This window comes from Salarias fasciatus, chromosome 7 (assembly GCF_902148845.1).
Source record: "Salarias fasciatus chromosome 7, fSalaFa1.1, whole genome shotgun sequence".
Classification (NCBI taxonomy): Eukaryota; Metazoa; Chordata; class Actinopteri; order Blenniiformes; family Blenniidae; genus Salarias; species Salarias fasciatus.
In genome coordinates, this window is record NC_043751.1 from 135,731 (window position 1) to 158,056 (window position 22,326).

At 50.4% G+C, this 22,326-nt stretch overlaps 1 pseudogene; it reads left to right on the top strand.

Moving 5' to 3' along the window:
- Positions 1 to 14,012: 14,012 nt before the first annotated feature.
- Positions 14,013 to 15,165, top strand: LOC115392190 (ATP-sensitive inward rectifier potassium channel 15-like; annotated as a pseudogene).
- Positions 15,166 to 22,326: the final 7,161 nt, after the last annotated feature.

Sequence of the window (22,326 nt, forward strand, 5' to 3'; positions counted from 1 at the left end):
ATCACATCAAAACCCCTTCTCCTTGGTTAAAAACCTGCTTATTTTTCCTGAACTCCCTGATCTTCCTCCATATGAACAAACTCTTCTCTCGCAGTGCATGCTGGGAGTGATTGGTAGACAGTGATGGAGGACACTCATATTGATTTTAATAATGAGGCTGAGTGGAGGAGGGAGTGGAATTTACTTCATGCCAATAAAACTCTTGTCATCAGGCCAGTTCGTGTCCACCGCTGCTCAAACATTCCACTGCTGTTCCAGCTAAACGCATTTCAGATGGACAGAAGGAGTCTGAAACACTCGGCTTGTATTTGGTTTTATTGAAGAAGAGAGATGTGATCGCCTTTTTTTAAGGCACCTCCAAAATCTACAACAAAAGCTGAACCATTTATTTATTCAGAATACAAAAATACACATCTCAGTGACTCCAAATCCTAATAAAAAGTTAACCATGAATTCTAACCATAAAAAGGCACAGAAAACAGTCACTTAGTAGTCATAAAAATGATCAACTACTTTATCAAAAATCATCCAGAGAGTAATACAGGTGACGACCGTAACATTACATTCCAAATGTGAGAACACAAAACACGTCATATCATTTAGCCTTTGGCAATAAATATGCAAATATTTGTCTATACCTACATATATATCCTTAAAAATGAAAACTGTGCCATTGTAAACGTAGTGTAAACAAATCAAACTCACTTTTCTCCCATAGTTTCAGGACTCCATGCCAGCTGGCCTGTCTTCTTAAAGGTCGTTGCATGGGTTCTCCCGGGGTTCTGGAGGACCAGGCGGTTTGCAGCATCATGTACAGTCCACTGAAAAGACACGCCGGACGGGAGAACGAGTTGAATTTGGCCCGTTTATTGGAATGTGATTATGTCATTTTAACAGAAAATCAAACTGACAAAAGGCACCTCGTCCCTTCAGGATGGAGACATTGTTCTCTCCACCAGCACACCTCACAGAGCAGTGTTCGATGCGGCTATTATTATACAATACAGACATTGTAATGAGAAGCTTGGACGCTGTTGTATGTGTTGCATGATATTTTATTCCAACAGTGGTAAAAAAAATAATTAAAGAAATCACATTTATTACAGCCCCGGAGGGAGGAAGTGAATAAAACCTGTTGAAAGAGTGTCCGCCCGTATGCGACGCTCCTCAGAAACAGCGAACGCACCCGTATACAAACAGGGATCATCTGATTGGTCAGAGCGAGCCGGCTTTCTATTGGTTGACAGCGTTGATACACGAAAAATCCGAGAGCAGAGCAGAGATCCGTGAGCACAAGTTCCGTGAGAGCAAGAGGAGGAGTTTGAGTGCGAGCGCAGAAAATCTGCGCGAGCAGCGTCGTAACCGAGCGCGAGGACACAGTTTGAGCGCGCGCAGAGCAAATTTGAGCGCGAGAGCAGAGTTCTGAGAGACAATATCATGAAATCCGAGAATGAAATCAATAAATGCTGCTCTCAAATCAATTTAAAATGCTCTTGAATTTTGATAGGGATTTCATTCCATACGAAACAGTGGGAGAATGGGTCGGGGAGGGTGGTGCACTCTGAGGAGCTGTCTCAACTGCAGGTGCTGAAGTGCCAGTCCCCGTCCGCTTTGGCACATATGGGGGGGAAGGTGGGCGAAAAGGCAAATGGTAAGGTTGGAATATTCGTGCCACAATTTTCTCAGCGAAGGGGAGGACTCCCTCAGTTTACCAATAGGGGGCCTACTTGCACTGTCTTTCATCCATGAAATGACTGTACTGAGGCATTCATCATCCTGTTGCTGTTGCTTTAAAACTTCAGAGTCAATGGACAGTGTGTTTTCAACATCCTGAGTGAGACTGTCGTTTATGGCCGTGTCTGCAGTAGGTTGTGTGTCAGTGACAGCTACAGTAACACACTGCTCGGGTCTGTCAATGTTGTCTGTGCTGGGGCGCCTGGACAAGGCATCAGCGTTGGCGTGCCGTTTACCTTCCCAATGTGTGATTCTGTAGTCATAGACATCCAGTTCAAGAACCCATCTACTGCGTCTGCCTGTGGGGTCGTTGTCCACCGGGGTTTTCTTCAGGCTGAGTAGGGGCTTATGATCTGTGATCACAATGAAGGAACTTCCTGAAAGAAATTGCTTAAAATGTCTCACAGACCAAACAACTGCAAACAGTTCACGATCAAAAGTTGACCATTTCCTTTCTGAGGGACTTAGGGTGTGGCTCGCATAGGCAATAACATGTTCCTTATTGTCCTGTCTCTGTGCTAACACTGACCCAATGCCCTCAAGTGACGCATCCGTGTACAGTAAGAAAGGTTGTGAAAAAATGGGATGTGCCACAACTGGTGGGTGGGTGAGAGCATGTTTTAGTGACTGAAAAGCATCCTCACACTCCACTGTCTATCTGAAAGTAGCACCTTTGTGAGTCAGTGAGTGGAGTGGAGCAGCAATGACAGAAAAGTTCTTAACAAATCTGCGATAGTAGGAGCACAGTCCAACAAATGCTCTCACTTCTGTGACAGTCCTGGGAGTAGGCCACTTCTGTACCTTTTCCAAGTTCATTGCATCTGGCTGGAGGCCATGTTTGGAGACAACATGTCTGAGAAAAGTCACTTCAGTTTGGGCCAGGTGACATTTTGTGGCTTTAAGTTTCAGACGAGCAGCCCTGAACCGGTCAAAAACGTCACCTAGGGTCTTGAGGTGGTCACTGAATGTTCGGCTGAAGACGAGCACATCATCTAAATAGATTAAACAGTCTTTCCAGTGCAAGCCATGAAGAACCAATTCCATTAGTCTCTGGAAGGTCGGAGGAGCATTTGTCAATCCCATGGGCATAACTTTGAATTGATAAAGACCGCTTCCAGTGTTGAATGCTGTCTTCTCTCTGTCCTGTGGTTCGAGCTCAACCTGCCAATATCCACTGGACAAGTCCATGGTGCTGAACCAACAGGAATCTGACAGGCTGTCAAGTGCGTCTGCTGGACGTGGTAGGGGGTATGAGTCTTTGATAGTGGCTGCATTCAACTTTCTGTAGTCAATGCAAAATTGGTACGTGCCGTCTTTCTCACGTACCAGAACAACCGGGGAGGACCATGGGCTGTAGCTCTCTTCGATGATGTCCTGGTCCAGGAGTTGTTGAACTTGCCTGTCGATTTCAGCCCGGATGTTTGGGGACGCCCGGTATGCTCTTTGCTTGATTGGAGGAGCATCACCCGTCCGGATGCTGTGCTTAACCAGGTCTGTTCGTCCAAAGTCATGGTCATGTGCACTAAACACGTCACAGTAGGATGAAAGTAAAGCCTGAAGCTTCTGTCTCTGATCAGCTGTTAAAGCAGAGTCATTGAGATGAACGTCTGGCAACACCTGTTGAGTAGACTCAGTGTGGGTAGTAACTGCATCAACGGTAGGCTCAACTGTGCAGTATTCATCATCATCATCCTGTCCTAGGGGACAAAAATCACCTAGTTTAGTGTCACCGGGTATGTGTAAGTCAGAGGTAGTTGGGTTCATCACTCTAACATACGTAAAACCCGCCTGAACGTTAGCAACAGTCCGTGTGGCCAGTAAGCCATGGGGACTGGGTGGTCCTGGTTCAACAATACCAGTGTAGTCAATGTTGAAGTCAGGTACACCAATGGTGGGTTGTACTTGAGCGAGAACAGTCATTTGTGACATAGCAGGCACCAACAGTGGGGTCACAGTAATGGCACTGCAACTTAAAGGGGCTGTCTGTGTAGCGCACACAGCAGTGGAACTTTGGCTCGGTTACCCATCTTAAGGACACCTTCTTTCAGATCCAAAACGGCAAAATGTGCAAGTAAGAAGTCCCAGCCTAATATGACAGGCTGTGTAACATTCCTGACTACTTGGACTGTGTGTGTAAACATCTCACTACCTAGTGTCACATTCACAGAGAGAGTGCCTAGGTTGTCTAAGTAGTCACCAGTCACTGCTCTCGGGACAACTTGAGGTCGCTGTAGTGGTTTTGTTCTCAAAGAGGGGATGGACAATCTAAAGGCTTCGCTTATTGGTGAAATGTCTGAGCCAGAATCAATGTACACTTTTGTAGCAACATTTTCAATAATGGCTAATACATTCCGTGTGAATGCTCTACCTTTGGATTGCTGCACTGATGTGGTCGGGGCCTCTTCCCTAGAAGCAAACACTTGGCCCTCAGCGTCTGCTACCATCCGTTTCCCTGTTTGTCGTAGCTGTCGCTAAAGGTCACACGTTGATCCCTGTCGTACTGTCGTTCTCTTTCCCTGCCTGAACGCGCAGAGGGGGACCTGTGCCTACCTGAGTCGTGAGTAGAGTCATGGTCGTAGTCACGGTATGGTGAGGACCTGTCATCTCGACGTGGACGGTGCCATCTCTCTGGGCTGCGGGGACGGGAGCACCTCTCATAGCTGTAGAGATGGTCCTGGCGGTGAGGCGATGATGATGGCCCACAAGGACGTCGGCTGTAGGAGGGGTCCGGTGAACGTCTGGAAAAGCTGTAGTCACTGTGCGACCTGCTGGATCGGTGGTAGGTTGGTGTGGAGGAGCGGGCATGTCGAACAGGAGACACCGGTGGACTGCGTCGATCCCTCTCTCTGCCGCGATCATCTCTGGAGTAGTTGTCGTGTCTGGAGTGGCCCACATGATGTCCTTGTGACGCAACATGCAGCTTCAGAGCCTGAACATCTTTGGAAAGCTTTGTTATTGCATCAAAAAGTTCATCAGAGCGGTCTGCTCGGCTCTTTTCATCTTTAGTGGACACCATAGCAGACAGCGGCTCTTCTCTGGGCACAGGAGGTGTAGCATATGGTGTGGTACTCACTGTGGATGGAGGTGGAAGGAATCTTAAAGCCTCTTGAGCACGTTCACATTTGCATGCCACTGCCAAAGCCTCTTCGAGTGTAGCTGCAACATGTTCATGACATTTGGATTGCAGCACAGGGTCAAGTCCCGCAACAAATCTTCTGAAGCGGTCCATGGCAATGGCTGCCTCTCCATAGTTGGGAAATGCTTCCAGTACCAGTCTTGTCACTTCTGCAGCAAAAACTTCCAATGGTTCTTTGGGCAGTCGCTGTCTTGCATTCACAAAAGTTTGAAAATGAAGCAAAAACTCCTTTCTGCCAAAAACATCATTGAGTTTTGCCACGCACTGATCATAGTCCTGTTGTGTTCTTGGTGCCAGTGAAAGCCAGTATGCTAAAGCATCTCCACTAAGGCGAGTGGGAAGTACTGTAGCAATATCTAGCTGCTGTCCATCTGCACATGCTTTAAAGCTAGGGTTGGCGATTTGAATGAGATACATTTTTTAAATACTGGTTAAAATGATCTTTATGACCCGATGGGAAGCAATTCATGGCGTGTTCTTAAAGTAGTTTGGAAAATATCCGCTATCTTTAGCAGGAGTAAAACGGGAAAAACAGCAACCAACCAAGGATAGAAATACGAGTACACACACACACACACACACACACACACACACACACACACACACACACACACACACACACACACACGCTCAGTCTTGTATTTCTATCCTTGTGGGGACCGTCCATTGACTCCCATTCATGTCTAGCCCCTTACCCTAACCCTTACCCTAACCCTAACCCACACCACAACAAAGCCTAACCCTAAAGAAATGTTTTTGCACTTTTACTTTTTTCAGTAACAACAACATGGCCAAGAAAACACTGTTTCTCCTACTTAGGACCGGAAAAAGGTCCCCACAAGGCACGTCGTTCCACGTTTTGCTATCCTTGTGGAGACATTTGGCCCCGACAAGGATAGAAATACAAGAACACACACACACACACACACACACACACACACACACACACAGCCCCCCCTTTTGTGCTGCCTTCACTGCACTAATACTGTAGGAGTAATGAAAGTCATACTGACCAATTAACAAATAGCAGAGCTGTTTTAGTATATTCTCTGCTTCAGTTTGATCTGATGTAGTTTATTCTTATTGGCGATGCACTGCTATAACTTTTTATTTTATCTATTTATTTAATTTATTTTATTTTGGATTTTTTATTTCAAATGACCGTGCATATGTTTAATTACTAATAATTAAAAAAAAAGATGCTCCAATCCAGTGCCTGAACTGACATCCAATTGAAATACCTCTGCTACAATGAAGAGCTATAAGAATATTCCAGAGGTTAAGAGTCAAGTGAACCTCTGTTCAGATGTTTTCGTCTTAAAAACATTTTTTTAAAGGTCCCACTGCTTGTTCCTTGGAGGCAGCAGCACGAGGCTCGCAGCAGCTCGCCCCGCACCTCCAGCCCCGCCGTGAGCCGCCGCCGCAGCGCCGTCGCTCCGCGGACCAGCGGCGTCCCGCTCCTTGGAGCACCCCGGCACCTGGACAGACCGGAGCGTCTTCCCGCCGATCCTCCCGGGGCGCCGATCAGCCCAGACGGTCCCCGCGCTCCCGAGACACGGAGCGCCCCGTCCGCTCGACCCGCACCTGCCAGCAAACATGCAAATAAAGGCCGTCAGGCCCGTTACATCTTCCAGAGAGCAGCAGTCCCTCCTCTCCCCCGTTTCAGCGCCCCGCAAACGCTCCAGGCTGCACTCTCCACCGGCTTCGGCTCGAGTGAGCATTTCTCTCCGTCCCGGCCCGGATCCCCGCCGTGGGGTGTCCCGGCCCCGGCCGCACCCATAGCGCTCTCAGCAGCGTTTGTCCGCCGACCTCCGCTCTGTTCGCATGACGAGGCGTCAGAGCGGCGGTGCCGTTACGCCCCGGGCTGCCGACATGCAGCGCCCCAGCCCCGGCGCCACTCATGCCGCTCCCAGCGGAGTTTCTCCGCCGAGCGGCGGACTCACGCCGGCCTGGGTGTCCGCCGTAAAGCGTCCCGATCCGGGCCTTATTCGTGTTGCTCCCGGCAGCGCTCCCTCGGCTTCCCCGTGTGTTGTCACGGCGGAGCCTCGGAGCAGCGGAGCTCTGCCGTCCCGGGCTCCCGCTATTGAGCGTCCCGGCTCCGGCTTCAGCACCACGGCCAGCGACCCGGACTCCGACATCAGCACCGAGGACAGCGACCCGGAAGGCTCCGACATCAGCACCGAGGACAGCGACCCGGAAAACTTCGGGATCGCGCTGCCTCTGCTCGGATTGTCCCCAGCAAAGCGCCGGTCCGCGGCCCCCTGGCGGCCGCCCGCACTCATTCAGGGGACGCCCGCTCCACAACCCTTTCGCCGGGGCCCCCGTCTCCCGAGGCCGGGAGGACGGGTGGGCCGTCCCCTCAGGCCGTGGTACAGCCACTCACGCTCCGGTTTCACACGTGGCGTGTTCTGTTGGGACCGCTTTCTCCCTGGCTGTCCAGGACACTGAGAAACGGTTATGCCCTGCAGTTCACCGGTCGTCCGCCTCTCTTCAACGGCATCCTTCGTACGCGGCTCGCATGCCCTGCGGGGGCGGCCGCTCTCGAGGCAGAAGTAGCCTCACTCCTCCGCCGGGGTGCGGTCACGGAGCTGAGCGTGACAGAGGCGCACTCGGGTTTTTATTCCCCCTACTTCTTAGTCCCCAAGAAAAACGGGGGGGGGGGAGAAGACCCATTCTGGACCTGAGGGTCCTCAACACTCACATAGCCACCAGGAGGTTCTGCATGCTGACGATCAAACACAAATTCTACATATTGACGTGGGGTGAAGGTGAGTCGTATTTTGAACCCGCTCACCGCTCTCCTGCAGATTTCTACCTGAGCAGTCTGTCGCAGCTTCACTCGGCGGAGATGCAGGAGCAGCTCCTGTCCTGTCTCAGCAGCGGTCCGTATTCCAACTGGGAGCCATGGGACAAGAAGGTACTGAGAGCATCACGTGAATCCACGGCACGGGAAACATAATCAGCTGTTAGGTCTGACCGTAACCAGTCTGGTGTTTGGTTTTGTCCCCGCCCGCAGGACTCCGGCCGCTGGTCCCCGAGCCTCGGAGACGACCTCAGCTCCGGCGTCTTCTCCTCCAACAGTCAGCCGGACGCGCCGGTGTTCAGCGTGGATCTGCTGGGCCACGCTCAAGTGCCGCCGCCCTGCTGCTTTGAAGGTGCCATGTCAGACATGACCACACATCAAACTGTGTTCCCAAACGGTGGATCTCTGACGTGTCTGCTGTGTGTCTCGGCGGCTCAGGTGTGGACGTCTGCATCCCAGACTTCAGCCGGAGGAGCATTCGCATCAGAGAGGCCCGGCGGGTGAAGGTGGGCCACATCGCCACAGGAATCAGCGATCAGGTGAGGACCGGCAACGTCACGCAACTCGCGTCTCGCCGAATCAGTCAGCAGAGGTCAGAGGTCACACGTGCGTTTCTCCCGTTCAGATCTCGGAGAGGGTGTTCACGCTGCAGACCCCGCACGGCTGGCACGTGGCGCACGACGACGAGGTGCAGGACTCCGGTCTGGAGCCAGACCCGTTGCCAGACATTCGTCTCAGGGGGGTCATATCAAGTGTATGGGGGGGCACAAATGTGCGTTCAGCGGGGGTGGGGGGGCTCTTGCCCCTACGTAGACCCGGCCCTGTTTGAAGCGCTGATTGGCTGAAGTGCGCTGTTAGTCAAAGGAGTAACCAACACCCCCTGCAAGAAGTTTCAATGGGCTCCTATCCAGACTGAGCTTAACTCCAAATCCAAATGTGGATGAGGAGTAAGTGGGTCTGGTTTACGAGGCAAATGACAATAACCCAGACTCTTTCTTTCTCCCTTTACTGCCCAGACCGGTCGATACTTGAGTTCCTTTTATTTATTTCTTTACAGTTGTGTTGAAACTTAAACAACTTCTGTAACGGATGGTGTTGTGAGTGCATGAAATGTAATTTAAAATCCAACAGGTGGCGGTGTTGCACTGTATGTAATTTTATCTTGCGTTTATTTGTATGTTGTATTTATAAAGAGCCACGGTGAATATTGTTTGTTTTTGCATATTAATTGAAGTATTTTGATAAGAATTAAATTTATACTTTATTTATTTATATGAAAGGGGGAAAATTGTATTTAACCGTTCAGTTTCACTTCCGGGTGATGACGGAGTGTCCGCATCTGATCAGCTGATGGCAGAAGGTTTCCTGGTGGAAAGTTTCTTATAAAGCCAAGATGTGAACAGAAGAAGACTCAGCCTTAGCCATAAGCAGGCCAAAGCGGTATGTGCGTTTTCCGTTGTAAATATGTGTATATGCTGGTTTTTGGGTTAATCGCTTTATGTTTTGTGTTTTATGTTTTGTGATTAGTTCTACGGTGTTTGGTGTTTGGTGTGGTGTTGATCAAGCCAATAAACATCTGTGACGGAACATCACGTCTTCGCATTCTGACTGAGGCTGCAAAACCTTCTTCTCTTCTTCAGCTGAAATGATTTCCTCTTTGGAGATGGCGGACGCTGGCGCGCGTTGGCTGCCGCTCCGTCTGTGTTGCCACTAATTTAACACTGTCATCTCTACCCTGGTTCCTGATCACGCTCTATCTGCCTCGTTTTTGATGCCCAACAAACTTGGATAAGGACTTTTTACGATCATCAGGATATATCACTTCCAACAACTGGCTTACCGCTTCTGCTCCTGTCCCGCGCCGGTTCCTGTCCCACCAGCTCCTGTCCGGTGGCTGTTCCACACAGCTGTTCCATCTAACGGTGTCTGGCCTGTATTCTATCATCCGGAGTGGTGTCCCTCGCTGTCACGTCAGTCTGGCCTCTGTCCCACTGACTGTCCACCAGGATCTAACGATCCCGGTGCGTTCGGTCCGGTGGGAGCACGAGTGCCCCGCTGGTCCCACAGCCTTGCAGTGAGACACACTCCCATGCAGACAGCCCGTCCTCACACTGGACCCCAGGCTTCGGCCTTCCACCGGACTCCTTGCTGGGCGATGACTTGCATCCTGTGGACTCTTGTCAGCTCTCTTTGCCTCTCTGGATTTAATCATCAGCCTCATCCCGCCAGTATCCAGCTCCGCCGGTCTGAAGCTAATGCTAGCTCCCTGCTAGCATCTGCCACTCGGAGCATGCCGCCGCTGCAGTCCTCCGCCTCTGCGCTCCGTGGGCTCAACAACAGCCGTCGTCCGGCCTGCGCCGCCTCTCTCCAGCACCTCGGACTCCTCCGCAGCTCCCGTCCTCCTCATCGGGGATCTGGGCGCTCATTCTCCCGCCACATCGCCTCTGAAAACGCCATTCCCTCCATCTGGTCTCATCGTTCAGCCACTTCCGCATTACGTCATCACAACAATCCACATGTGAGTCGGACCAATCTCCGCCCTCTCCCCCGGGACCCACAGCACACAACCAACACACGTCACCTCAGTTTCTCCCTCCTCAACACCCGCTCACTCAATAATAAGGGACTCATTCTAAATGAATACACCACTGACAATAAACTGGATTTTCTCTGTTTGACTGAAACCTGGCACAAACCCGTGGACATTAAATTAACTCCCATATCCCTCACAAACACCCACTCCTTCGAACACACTGCCTTCAAACTGTCCGGTCCCTCTCCACTTGTCACTGCTGTCATCTACCGTCCCCAAAGCCCAACACCTCCTTCCTATCAGAACTCACAGACTTTTTGACCCAGTTAAGTTCCATCTCCTCATCCATCCTCCTGCTCGGTGACTTCAATTTTCACATTGACAATCCAAACTCCAAACCTGCTGCTGAATTCCTGGACCTTCTCATCTGCTTCAATATCACTCAGTATGTCAATTTTCCCACACACAATCACGGCCATTTTCTCGATCTCATCTGCTCCACTGGTCCCACTATACACAACCTTTCCAGCCATAACCTCAACATATCGGATCACTTAGCCATCACATTCAGCAGACACATTCCTCTCACAGCCCCCAAAATAAAATGTGAAATAACCTTCAGAAACCTCAAATCCATCGATCCACCTGCACTTTCAGCCCTCCTCACCACCAAACTGACCACCTCCCCTCCACCACCGTCTGATAACCCCTCTGATCTGGTCTCTCATTACAACAACACTCTCTCCTCCTGCCTCCATGAACTTGCCCCCACCAAAACTAAGACAGTCTCTCAGGTCTTACTGTGCATTTACAGATCTACACAGAATACATTCAGCAAGACAAAGATGCACTCAACTCTGCTCGGTCCTGTTATTACTCCAGCCTTATCCACTCCGGCTCCAATAACCCCAAGGCACTCTTCACTACCATAAACACACTTCTCAAGCCCCGTAATAACACTTCATCCTCATTCACTACTGACAAATGCAATAGTTTTCAGTCTTTCTTTCAGTCCAAAATTGACACCATTTCCATTTCCATTGACCTCTCTGCCGCCCCCATTGCTGCACCTGACTCTCCTCCCCCTGCTTCCTGTCCACAGTTCTCTCACTTCTCACCCATTTCCTCTGCTCAGTTAACACAAATTTTATCTGGCATTAAAACTCCAACATGCTCCCTGGATCCCATTCCCTCCTCACTCATTAAAACCTGTCTTCCCATAATCTCTCCACTCATCACTCAAATCATAAACTCCTCACTCTCATCCGGATCTGTCCCACAGTCTCTCCAGCTGGCGGCCATCACCCCCATTCTCAAAAAACCTGGTCTCGACCCCGACAACCCTGCAAACTTCCAGCCCATTTCCAACCTTCCCTTTCTGTCCAAAGTCCTCGAACGAGTCATTGCTTCTCAACTCCAAACCCACCTCAGCTCAAACAGTCTCTATGAACCCTTCCAGTCCGGCTTCCGTTCAAAACACAGCACTGAAACAGCTCTATGAAAAATCACTCATGATCTCCTCCTCTCTTCTGATTCTGGCCATCTTAACATCCTCATCCTCCTGGACCTCACAGCAGCTTTCGTCACCATCAGCCACTCCATCCTCCTGTCTCGCCTCAAATCCACCCTCAACATCGCCGGCTCCGCTCTGTCCTGGTTTCAGTCATACCTCTCCGATTGTCAACAGTTCGTCCACATCAACCGCTGCTCCTCCTCCATAGCCCCCCTGCCACAGGGCGTTCCCCAAGGTTCGGTGCTTGGTCCTCTCCTCTTCATCCTCTACCTCCTCCCCCTCGGCAACATCATCCGTCGTCACGGTCTCCGCTTCCACTGCTACGCTGACGACATACAACTTTACATTTCCACCACATCCATACACCCCAACATCCACCCCCCCCTCACCCAGTGCCTCACAGACATCAAAACATGGATGAATCACAACTTTCTCAAACTAAACAGTGACAAAACAGACATCATCATCATCATCGGTCCTCACAACATCACCAAATCCGCACAACAGTTCACCTTAAATTTTGATAACTCTACACTCACTCCATCCCCGCTGATCCGCAACCTCGGTGTTCTCCTCGACCCCACTCTATCATTTGACCCCCACATCAAACGCATAACCCGGACTGCATTCTTCCACCTCAAAAATACAGCTCGACTCCGCCCATCACTCTCCTTCTCTGCTGCTGAAACTTTAGTCCATGCTTTCATCACTTCCAGAATCGACTACTGCAACAACATTCTTTACGGTACACCATCCAAAACTCTCAATAAACTACAGTACATTCAAAACTCCGCTGCCCGCCTCCTCACCCACACCCGCTTCTGTGAACACATCACCCCTGTCCTCCACCAGCTCCACTGGCTCCCCGTCCCTCAGCGCTCCACTTCAAACTCCTCCTGATCACCTTCAAAGCTCTCCATAATCTGGCCCCTCCATACCTCCCAGACCTGCTCCACCTCCACACTCCATCTCGCTCCCTCCGCTCCTCCACCTCCAACCTGCTGTCCCTGCCGTGTAGGACCAGGCTCCCAACCTGGGGAGACAGAGCCTTCTCCATCGCCGCCCCCACCCTCTGGAACTCACTGCCCCAACCTCTCCGTGACTGCTCCGACCCCCCACCTTCAAGAAAAAACTCAAAACCCACCTGTTCAGAATTGCATTTGATGTTGTTTTTTTTCTTTTGTTGATTTTATGCTGCTGTGTTTTATTTATCTTTTTGTATTGTGAAGCGACTTTGAGTGTCTTGAAAAGCACTATACAAATAAAATGTATTCTTATTATTATTATTATTATTATTCCTTTCTGGCTGGTTTTCTTGCTGCTTTCTGACTTTGTTTCTCAGTGTTTCATTGAATGTCTGCTCATCCTGGACTTCATGTGTCTGTGACACAGAAAGAGAGCTGTGTCAAGAGTCGCTTTGTCCTGTCGGGATGTGGACGCCGTGACGGCTCTGTGCAAAAATTAATCCACCAATTCTGTATTTTCATACAACAACTTCATTCAACTCTTCATATTTCCAGAAGATCTGAAGGTAGTCCTAGTTTCAAGGTGAACTGCAGTCAGTATACACTTTGGTCTTCCTTGATTGTGCAATTTTGGCATACTAACAAACAACGTAACAGTAATAAAGACTAATGTGTGATAAAACGGTCATTAAATCAGATTATCAGTGGAAAATTCAACTCTCAGGGTTGGAGGACGTCTTTTCCTGTCAGAACTTCTTGTTATTTAATTACTGATTAATGATCAGGATCAAAAAAAGATCATTTTGTTAAAAAAACACATTTTAGAACAGAATTCCCTGTGATTGCAGTGGAAACAAACTAAATGGAGAAAATATGCTTCAGTGTTACAATAAACACTAATATTAAAGCATCTGAAAAACATTTGATTATTTGGCACGAGACAGAGCAGGTGTGGAGTTGGTCAAGCTGTTTGAGGGTGGAGGAACTTCCTCCCGAAGACAATCGATTAGATCGTCTCTGTAACACCCAGCTCATGAGATCAGTGTAAAAGACGGAAACACTGTCCAAATGGTGACCTTCACATTTACTTGAATGCATTTTATAGAAACAATATTTCTTTGTAGCTTTGTAACTGAGACGTGCCTTTCATATTAAATTCAACAGCTTGGTGAGGAATTCTAAACCTATTCCTGTTCAGATTTTAAGCTTGTGTGCATCATTCAACGAAGGTCCAACGCTCCTCCTCCTCTTCTTGCTCCGTCAGCTCGTCTGTGGCTGAAGCCGAAGCCAAACCTCCGTTCATTCATCTTCCTCTGACTGGGAGCAGCATGGCAGGCGGGAAGTCGGCGGTCCTGAGGAGGATCGTCAACAAGGACGGCCACAACAACGTGCGCATCGACAACGTGGAGGGCATGGTGAAGCTGCACCTGCACGACATCTGGACCACGGCGGTGGACATGAAGTGGCGCTACAAGCTCACCCTGTTCGCCTCCACCTTCATCATGACCTGGTTCATCTTCGGGGTCATCTTCTACTTCATCGGCATGGGGAACGGCGACTTCGAGCCGGGCCTGAGCTCCAACCACACGCCCTGCGTTCTGAACGTGGAGACGCTGACAGGGGCCTTCCTCTTCTCGCTGGAGTCTCAGACCGCCATCGGCTACGGTTTCCGCTGCATCTCCGAGGAGCGCCCGCTGGCCATCTTCACCCCGGTGGCTCAGCTCGTCATCACCGGCCTGGCCGAGATCTTCGTCACCGGCGCCTTCCTGGCCAAGCTGGCGCGGCCCAAGAAGCGGGCGGAGGCCATCAAGTTCAGCCAGTCGGCGGTGGTGTGCCGGCGCCGGGGCCAGCTGTGCCTGATGCTGAGGGTGGCCAACATGAGTTAGAGCCTGCTCATCCAGTGCCAGCTGACGGGGAAGCTGTTCCAGTCCAACGTGACGGAGGAGGAGAGCTCGGTGGACTTCCACATGGACTCCAGCGGCGAGAGCCCGTTCCTCATCCTGCCTCTCACCTTCTACCACGTCCTGGACGAGCGCAGCCCCCTGTCCGGCCTGACGGCGGAGAACCTGCTCACCCGCGACTTCGAGCTGCTCGTCACCCTCAACGCCACCATGGAGCCCACGGCGGCCACGTGTCAGAGCCGCACCTCCTACGTCCCGCAGGAGATCCTGTGAGGCTACGAGTTCAAGCCGGTGCTGTTCAGCACGCCCAGCGGCCGCTACGTGGCCAACTTCAAGTTCTTCGACAAAGTGCAGGCGAGCAACGGCCCGGCGTTCATCAGCAACAACACGGAGAAGCTGAAACTGGAGGACTACAAGAAGGAGTAAACTGTTTATCAGAAATATCAGGCAATGAAATGTTTTTTGGTAACAAAGAGACTGAATAGAAAACGTAAAATACAGGAGAAATTCGTAGCAGCTTGACCAGTGAAATGTGATTTGTAGTTGAAAGGGATATATAAGACAAAGTGATCTAAAACTACAAAACAGCGTCAGTGGAGTTCACAGAACAGCATCCCGTTGGACGTTTCTCTGCAGAAGAAGACATAGATGTGAAAGGGAATGTATTTAATGTGTTCAGCAACTTTAATCATTGCAAAAACCACAAAAATGTACACACCTTTACCACAAAATGTCACGCCCTGTGCCCCTGCACCCATGTGGGGGCGCTCGGGTCCTGTTTTGTGTTGGTCTGCCCTCATGTTCTCCTGCCTGGTCACCTGCCTGCTCCTCTTGTTCTCCCGTCTGGTCTGTCTCGTTATCTCCCTAATGTGCTCCACCTGTCCTGCCCCCCTATTTTAAGTCCTGCTCTCCTGGTGCGTCTTGTCGGCTCCTTGTGCGTCTGTCTTCCTGCGTCCGTGTCCCTGCCTGCACCTCAGCTCTGTTTGCCTTTTCCTGAGTTCCTGACCTCCTGAGTTTTCGGAATAAAAGACCCTTTCCAACCATGCCTGCTGCCTGCGTCCTTCCACCCTTGCACCCATGACACAAAAATGCGTGAGAATTAGAAAAGTTTAAGCTAATCCACCAGAGATCACGTCTTAAATTTAAATCTCTGCATTTGTGTTTTTTTCTACCTTGAAATAAAAACCCAGTTGCAGTCTGATCCAGTCATTTCAGTTGATACCTGTTTCAGAATGTTGATCATCCTATCATTAAACGTGAAATCAATCATTCATGCGTATCTGTGAATTGGCTTGTGGACTCTTGAAAAATAGTGTGAAGTGATTTAAGCTCCTTGATCACGCAGGAGGTTTTGAATGAATGGGTTTGCTCTGTGCTCACACAGATTAAAAGCAGAAGCCTCTTCAAGGACAAAACTCGTTCCTCCAGCAGCTCAGCTGTTCAGGCTTTCAGGGTTTGTGATGGAAACATGGTGGAGCGACCAGCAAACTGGAGACGAGTGTTTCTGATCCAAACAACATCTCATCTTTTTCTGTCAGAGACAATAAACTACATTTAGCAATAATTCTGTTGTTATTTTTGACATGGAGCAACTTTTCTTTGTTGCTTGTCTATCAGCAGCTACACATCCGATATTTGCTCTGATGGACTGGAGCGACACACACATTCTCACTGTAATTAACGAACGGGTGCAGGAAGCTTTTGGTTTTGTCTGTCAGACTGTACAACTCTACTGTATACGTAGAATATGAGCAACAACCCTGGACAAAATATCCTGCAGTCTTGGTCAATTTATAATGTTCTTTTTTTTTATTCTTTTTCCTCAATGCACACATACACGCAGACACACACACACACACACACACACACACACATTGTGACATAAACTCCATTCTTCTTCTTTTCCAGCGTCGCTGTTCCTTAATAAAAGACACTTTTTTTTTAACCTATTTGTGCCTTTTTTTCTTCTAATTTTTTGGGGGGTTTAATTGAATTATGCCTGGAAATTGTCTCATTTTTTGGTTTGGTTTAACCTAAATATGCCTGGAATGCAGCCCTCTTTTTTTCTTTTCTATCCTAAATTTGTTCTGAATTTCTTCTTTCCCTCTGTCTTCTTTTTCTCTGTCCCCACTTTCCTTTCCATTGTTTTCATTTACAAATTTCTGTCCAGCTGAGCGAAGTGGATAGAAATCACTTCTTCCAGCTCTTCCGGCTCTTCCCGCTGCAACAGCTGAACAGATTCCTCCACCAGGTCCACCGGCTCGACTTTTTAACCAACTCCACCGGCTCCACAGCCTCTACTGTCTCTACCGGCTCTTCTGTCTCCACCGGCTTTTCTGTCTCTACCGGCCCTTCTGTCTCTACCGGCTTTTCTGTCTCCACCGGCTTTTCTGTCTCTACCGGCTCTTCTGTCTCCACCGGCTTTTCTGTCTCCACCGGCTCTTCTGTCTCCACCGGCTCTTCTGTCTCTACCGGCTTTTCTGTCTCCACCGGCTTTTCTGTCTCTACCGGCTCTTCTGTCTCCACCGGCTTTTCTGTCTCCACCGGCTCTTCTGTCTCTACCGGCTCTTCTGTCTCTACCGGCTTTTCTGTCTCCACCGGCTTTTCTGTCTCTACCGGCTCTTCTGTCTCCACCGGCTTTTCTGTCTCCACCGGCTCTTCTGTCTCCACCGGCTCTTCTGTCTCTACCGGCTCGTCTGTCTCCACCGGCTCTTCTGTCTCCACCGGCTCTTCTGTCTCCACCGGCTCTTCTGTCTCTACCGGCTCGTCTGTCTCCACCGGCTCTTCTGTCTCCACCGGCTCTTCCACCGGCTCTTCCACCGGCTCTTCTGTCTCCACCGGCTTTTCTGTCTCCACCGGCTCTTCTGTCTCCACCGGCTTTTCTGTCTCCACCGGCTCTTCTGTCTCCACCGGCTCTTCTGTCTCCACCGGCTCTTCTGTCTCCACCGGCTCTTCTGTCTCTACCGGCTCGTCTGTCTCCACCGGCTCTTCTGTCTCCACCGGCTCTTCTGTCTCCACCGGCTCTTCTGTCTCTACCGGCTCGTCTGTCTCCACCGGCTCTTCTGTCTCCACCGGCTCTTCTGTCTCTACCGGCTCGTCTGTCTCCACCGGCTCTTCTGTCTCCACGGCTCTTCTGTCTCTACCGGCTCTTCTGTCTCCACGGCTCTTCCACCGGCTCTTCTGTCTCCACCGGCTTTTCTGTCTCCACCGGCTCTTCTGTCTCCACCGGCTCTTCTGTCTCTACCGGCTCTTCTGTCTCCACCGGCTCTTCCACCGGCTCTTCTGTCTCCACCGGCTTTTCTGTCTCTACCGGCTCTTCTGTCTCCACCGGCTTTTCTGTCTCCACCGGCTCTTCTGTCTCCACCGGCTCTTCTGTCTCCACCGGCTCTTCTGTCTCCACCGGCTCTTCTGTCTCTACCGGCTCGTCTGTCTCCACCGGCTCTTCTGTCTCCACCGGTTCTTCTGTCTCCACCGGCTCTTCTGTCTCTACCGGCTCGTCTGTCTCCACCGGCTCTTCTGTCTCCACCGGCTCTTCTGTCTCTACCGGCTCGTCTGTCTCCACCGGCTCTTCTGTCTCCACCGGCTCTTCTGTCTCTACCGGCTCTTCTGTCTCCACCGGCTCTTCCACCGGCTCTTCTGTCTCCACCGGCTTTTCTGTCTCCACCGGCTCTTCTGTCTCCACCGGCTCTTCTGTCTCTACCGGCTCTTCTGTCTCCACCGGCTCTTCCACCGGCTCTTCTGTCTCCACCGGCTCTTCTGTCTCCACCGGCTCTTCTGTCTCCACCGGCTCTTCTGTCTCCACCGGCTCGTCTGTCTCCACCGGCTCTTCTGTCTCCACCGGCTCTTCTGTCTCCACCGGCTCGTCTGTCTCCACCGGCTTTTCTGTCTCCACCGGCTTTTCTGTCTCCACCGGCTCTTCTGTCTCTACCGGCTCGTCTATCTCCACCGGCTTTTCTGTCTCCACCGGCTTTTCTGTCTCGACCGGCTCTTCTGTCTCCACCGGCTCTTCTGTCTCCACCGGCTCTTCTGTCTCCACCGGCTCTTCTGTCTCTACCGGCTCGTCTGTCTCCACCGGCTTTTCTGTCTCCACCGGCTTTTCTGTCTCCACCGGCTCTTCTGTCTCTACCGGCTCTTCTGTCTCCACCGGCTTTTCTGTCTCCACCGGCTCTTCTGTCTCCACCGGCTTTTCTGTCTCCACCGGCTCTTCCACCGGCTCTTCTGTCTCCACCGGCTTTTCTGTCTCCACCGGCTCTTCTGTCTCCACCGGCTCTTCTGTCTCTACCGACTCTTCTGTCTCCACCGGCTTTTCTGTCTCTACCGGCCCTTCTGTCTCCACCGGCTTTTCTGTCTCCACCGGCTCTTCTGTCTCCACCGGCTTTTCTGTCTCCACCGGCTTTTCTGTCTCCACCGGCTCTTCTGTCTCTACCGGCTCTTCTGTCTCCACCGGCTTTTCTGTCTCCACCGGCTCTTCTGTCTCCACCGGCTTTTCTGTCTCCACCGGCTCTTCTGTCTCCACCGGCTTTTCTGTCTCCACCGGCTCTTCTGTCTCCACCGGCTCTTCTGTCTCCACCGGCTTTTCTGTCTCCACCGGCTTTTCTGTCTCCACCGGCTTTTCTGTCTCTACCGGCTCTTCTGTCTCCACCGGCTCTTCTGTCTCCACCGGCTCTTCTGTCTCCACCGGCTTTTCTGTCTCCACCGGCTTTTCTGTCTCCACCGGCTTTTCTGTCTCTACCGGCCCTTCTGTCTCCACCGGCTTTTCTGTCTCCACCGGCTCATTTGTCTCCACCGGCTCTTCTGTCTCCACAGGCTCTACCGGTTCCAGTGGCACCACTGGTTCTGCAGGCTCCACCTGTGGTGGTGTTACCAATGGCTGTACTGGTTCCAATGGTTTCACAGGCTCCACCGGCTCCTCTGGCTGAACCAGCTGAGCCACTTTCCCTGTCAACAGAAAATGTAGAGTCACAGTACTGAGTTTGAGGGGTTTTATCCACTGTTTAAAATAACAATCAGCAAATCAAGCTGCTCTGATCTGCTCTGATTCTGAGAAATCAATTTAAAATGTGTGTTTGCGTCATGCAGGTTTGGTAGGAACACCGTCAGCTCACCTGGCTCCACCCTGTGTCGCTCCGTCGCTGATGTCGCTCTGGCCTCTCGTCGTCTCTGCACGTGTTCTGATTCAACAAAAGAGAGAAAACAAGGAAGAAATACATTTTACATACGATTTGAGAGAAAAAAAAAAGGTTTTCTTCCATGATGAGTTTCCTTAGCTCAGGAGGAGACCTTACCAGAGTCGCCAGCGAGAGACCAGCCACGACATCCCTGAGCCCATAACTCCAGACCTTGTGGGCGCAGGTGGATTCTTTCATCCCCAGGGTCGGGTTTGGCGACGGCGGCCTGGGAAACTCTTGATTCTGCAAGAGATCAATCAAGGAAAATCCTCATTATCACCATTCAGATGCAGCAGCACATCTCAAAAAAAGACAGAAATTAATTAATTTCTCTTAATGCAATTAAAGTGACAGCCCTAATTAAACCATTAAACCAGAAGACTTTACCAGAGTCACCAGCTGGAGTCGGTTCGACAGACTCCGCCGGTTCAACGGCCTCAACCAGCTCCAGTGTCACCACTGGTTCTTCAGGCTCCACCGGCTCCTCTGGCTCCACCAGCTGAGCCACTTTCCCTGTCAACAGAAAATGTAGAGTCACAGTCGTGAGTTTGGGGGGTTTTTATACACTGTTTAAAATAACAATCAGCAAATCAAGCTGCTCTGATCTGCTCTGAATTTGAGGAAACAATCAATTTAAAATGTGTGTTTGCGTCATGCAGGTTTGGTAGGAACACCGTCAGCTCACCTGGCTCCACCCTGTGTCGCTCCGTCGCTGATGTCGCTCTGGCCTCTCGTCGTCTCTGCACGTGTTCTGATTCAACAAAAGAGAGAAATCAAGGAAGAAATACATTTTACATACGATTTGAGAGAAAAAAAGGTTTTCTTCCATGATGAGTTTCCTTAACTCAGGAGGAGACCTTACCAGAGTCGCCAGCGAGAGACCACCCACGACATCCCTGAGCCCATAACCCCAGACCTTGTGGGCGCAGGTGGATGGTTTCATCCACGGGGTCGGGGTTGGGGACGGCGGCCTGGGAAACTCTTGATTCTGCAAGAGATCAATCAAAGAAAAGCCTCATTATCACCATTCAGATGCAGCAGCACATCTCAAAAAAAGACAGAGTCTAATTAATTTCAATTCATGCAATTAAAACTGACAGCCAGTATTAAACCATGTGTTCTGATTCAACAAAGAGAGAAATTGAGGAGGAGACTTTACCAGAGTCACCAGCTAGAGTCGGATCGACAGACTCCGCCGGTTCAACGGCCTCGACCAGCTCCAGTGTCACCACTGGTTCTTCAGGCTCCACCGGCTCCTCTGGCTCCACCAGCTGAGCCACTTTCCCTGTCAACAGAAAATGTAGAGTCACAGTCGTGAGTTTGGGGGGTTTTTATACACTGTTTAAAATAACAATCAGCAAATCAAGCTGCTCTGATCTGCTCTGATTCTGAGGAAATCAATTTAAAACGTGTGTTTGCGTCATGCAGGTTTGGTAGGAACATCGTCAGCTCACCTGGCTCCACCCTGTGTCGCTCCGTCGCTGATGTCGCTCTGGCCTCTCGTCGTCTCTGCACGTGTTCTGATTCAACAAAAGAGAGAAATCAAGGAAGAAATACATTTTACATACGATTTGAGAGAAAAAAAAAGGTTTTCTTTCATGATGAGTTTCCTTAGCTCAGGAGGAGACCTTACCAGAGTCGCCAGCGAGAGACCACCCACGACATCCCTGAGCCCATAACTCCAGACCTTCTGGGCGCAGGTGGATGGTTTCATCCACGGGGTCGGGTTTGGCGACGGCGGCCTGGGAAACTCTTGATTCTGCAAGAGATCAATCAAGGAAAAGCCTCATTATCACCATTCAGATGCAGCAGCACATCTCAAAAAAAGACAGAAATTAATTAATTTCTCTTAATGCAATTAAAACTGACAGCCAGTATTCAACCATGTGTTCTGATTCAACAAAAGAGAGAAATTGAGGAGGAGACTTTACCAGAGTCACCAGCTGGAGTCGGATCGACGGACTCCGCCGGTTCAACGGCCTCGACCAGCTCCAGTGTCACCACTGGTTCTTCAGGCTCCACCGGCTCCTCTGGCTCCACCAGCTGAGCCACTTTCCCTGTCAACAGAAAATGTAGAGTCACAGTCGTGAGTTTGGGGGTTTTTACACACTGTTTAAAATAACAATCAGCAAATCAAGCTGCTCTGATCTGCTCTGATTCTGAGGAAACAATCAATTTAAAACGTGTGTTTGCGTCATGCAGGTTTGGTAGGAACATCGTCAGCTCACCTGGCTCCACCCTGTGTCGCTCCGTCGCTGATGTCGCTCTGGCCTCTCGTCGTCTCTGGACGTGTTCTGATTCAACAAAAGAGAGAAATCAAGGAAGAAATACATTTTACATACGATTTGAGAGAAAAAAAAGGTTTTCTTCCATGATGAGTTTCCTTAGCTCAGGAGGAGACCTTACCAGAGTCGCCAGCGAGAGACCACCCACGACATCCCTGAGCCCATAACCCCAGACCTTGTGGGCGCAGGTGGATTCTTTCATCCCCAGGGTCGGGTTTGGGGACGGCGGCCTGGGAAACTCTTGATTCTGCAAGAGATCAATCAAAGAAAAGCCTCATTATCACCATT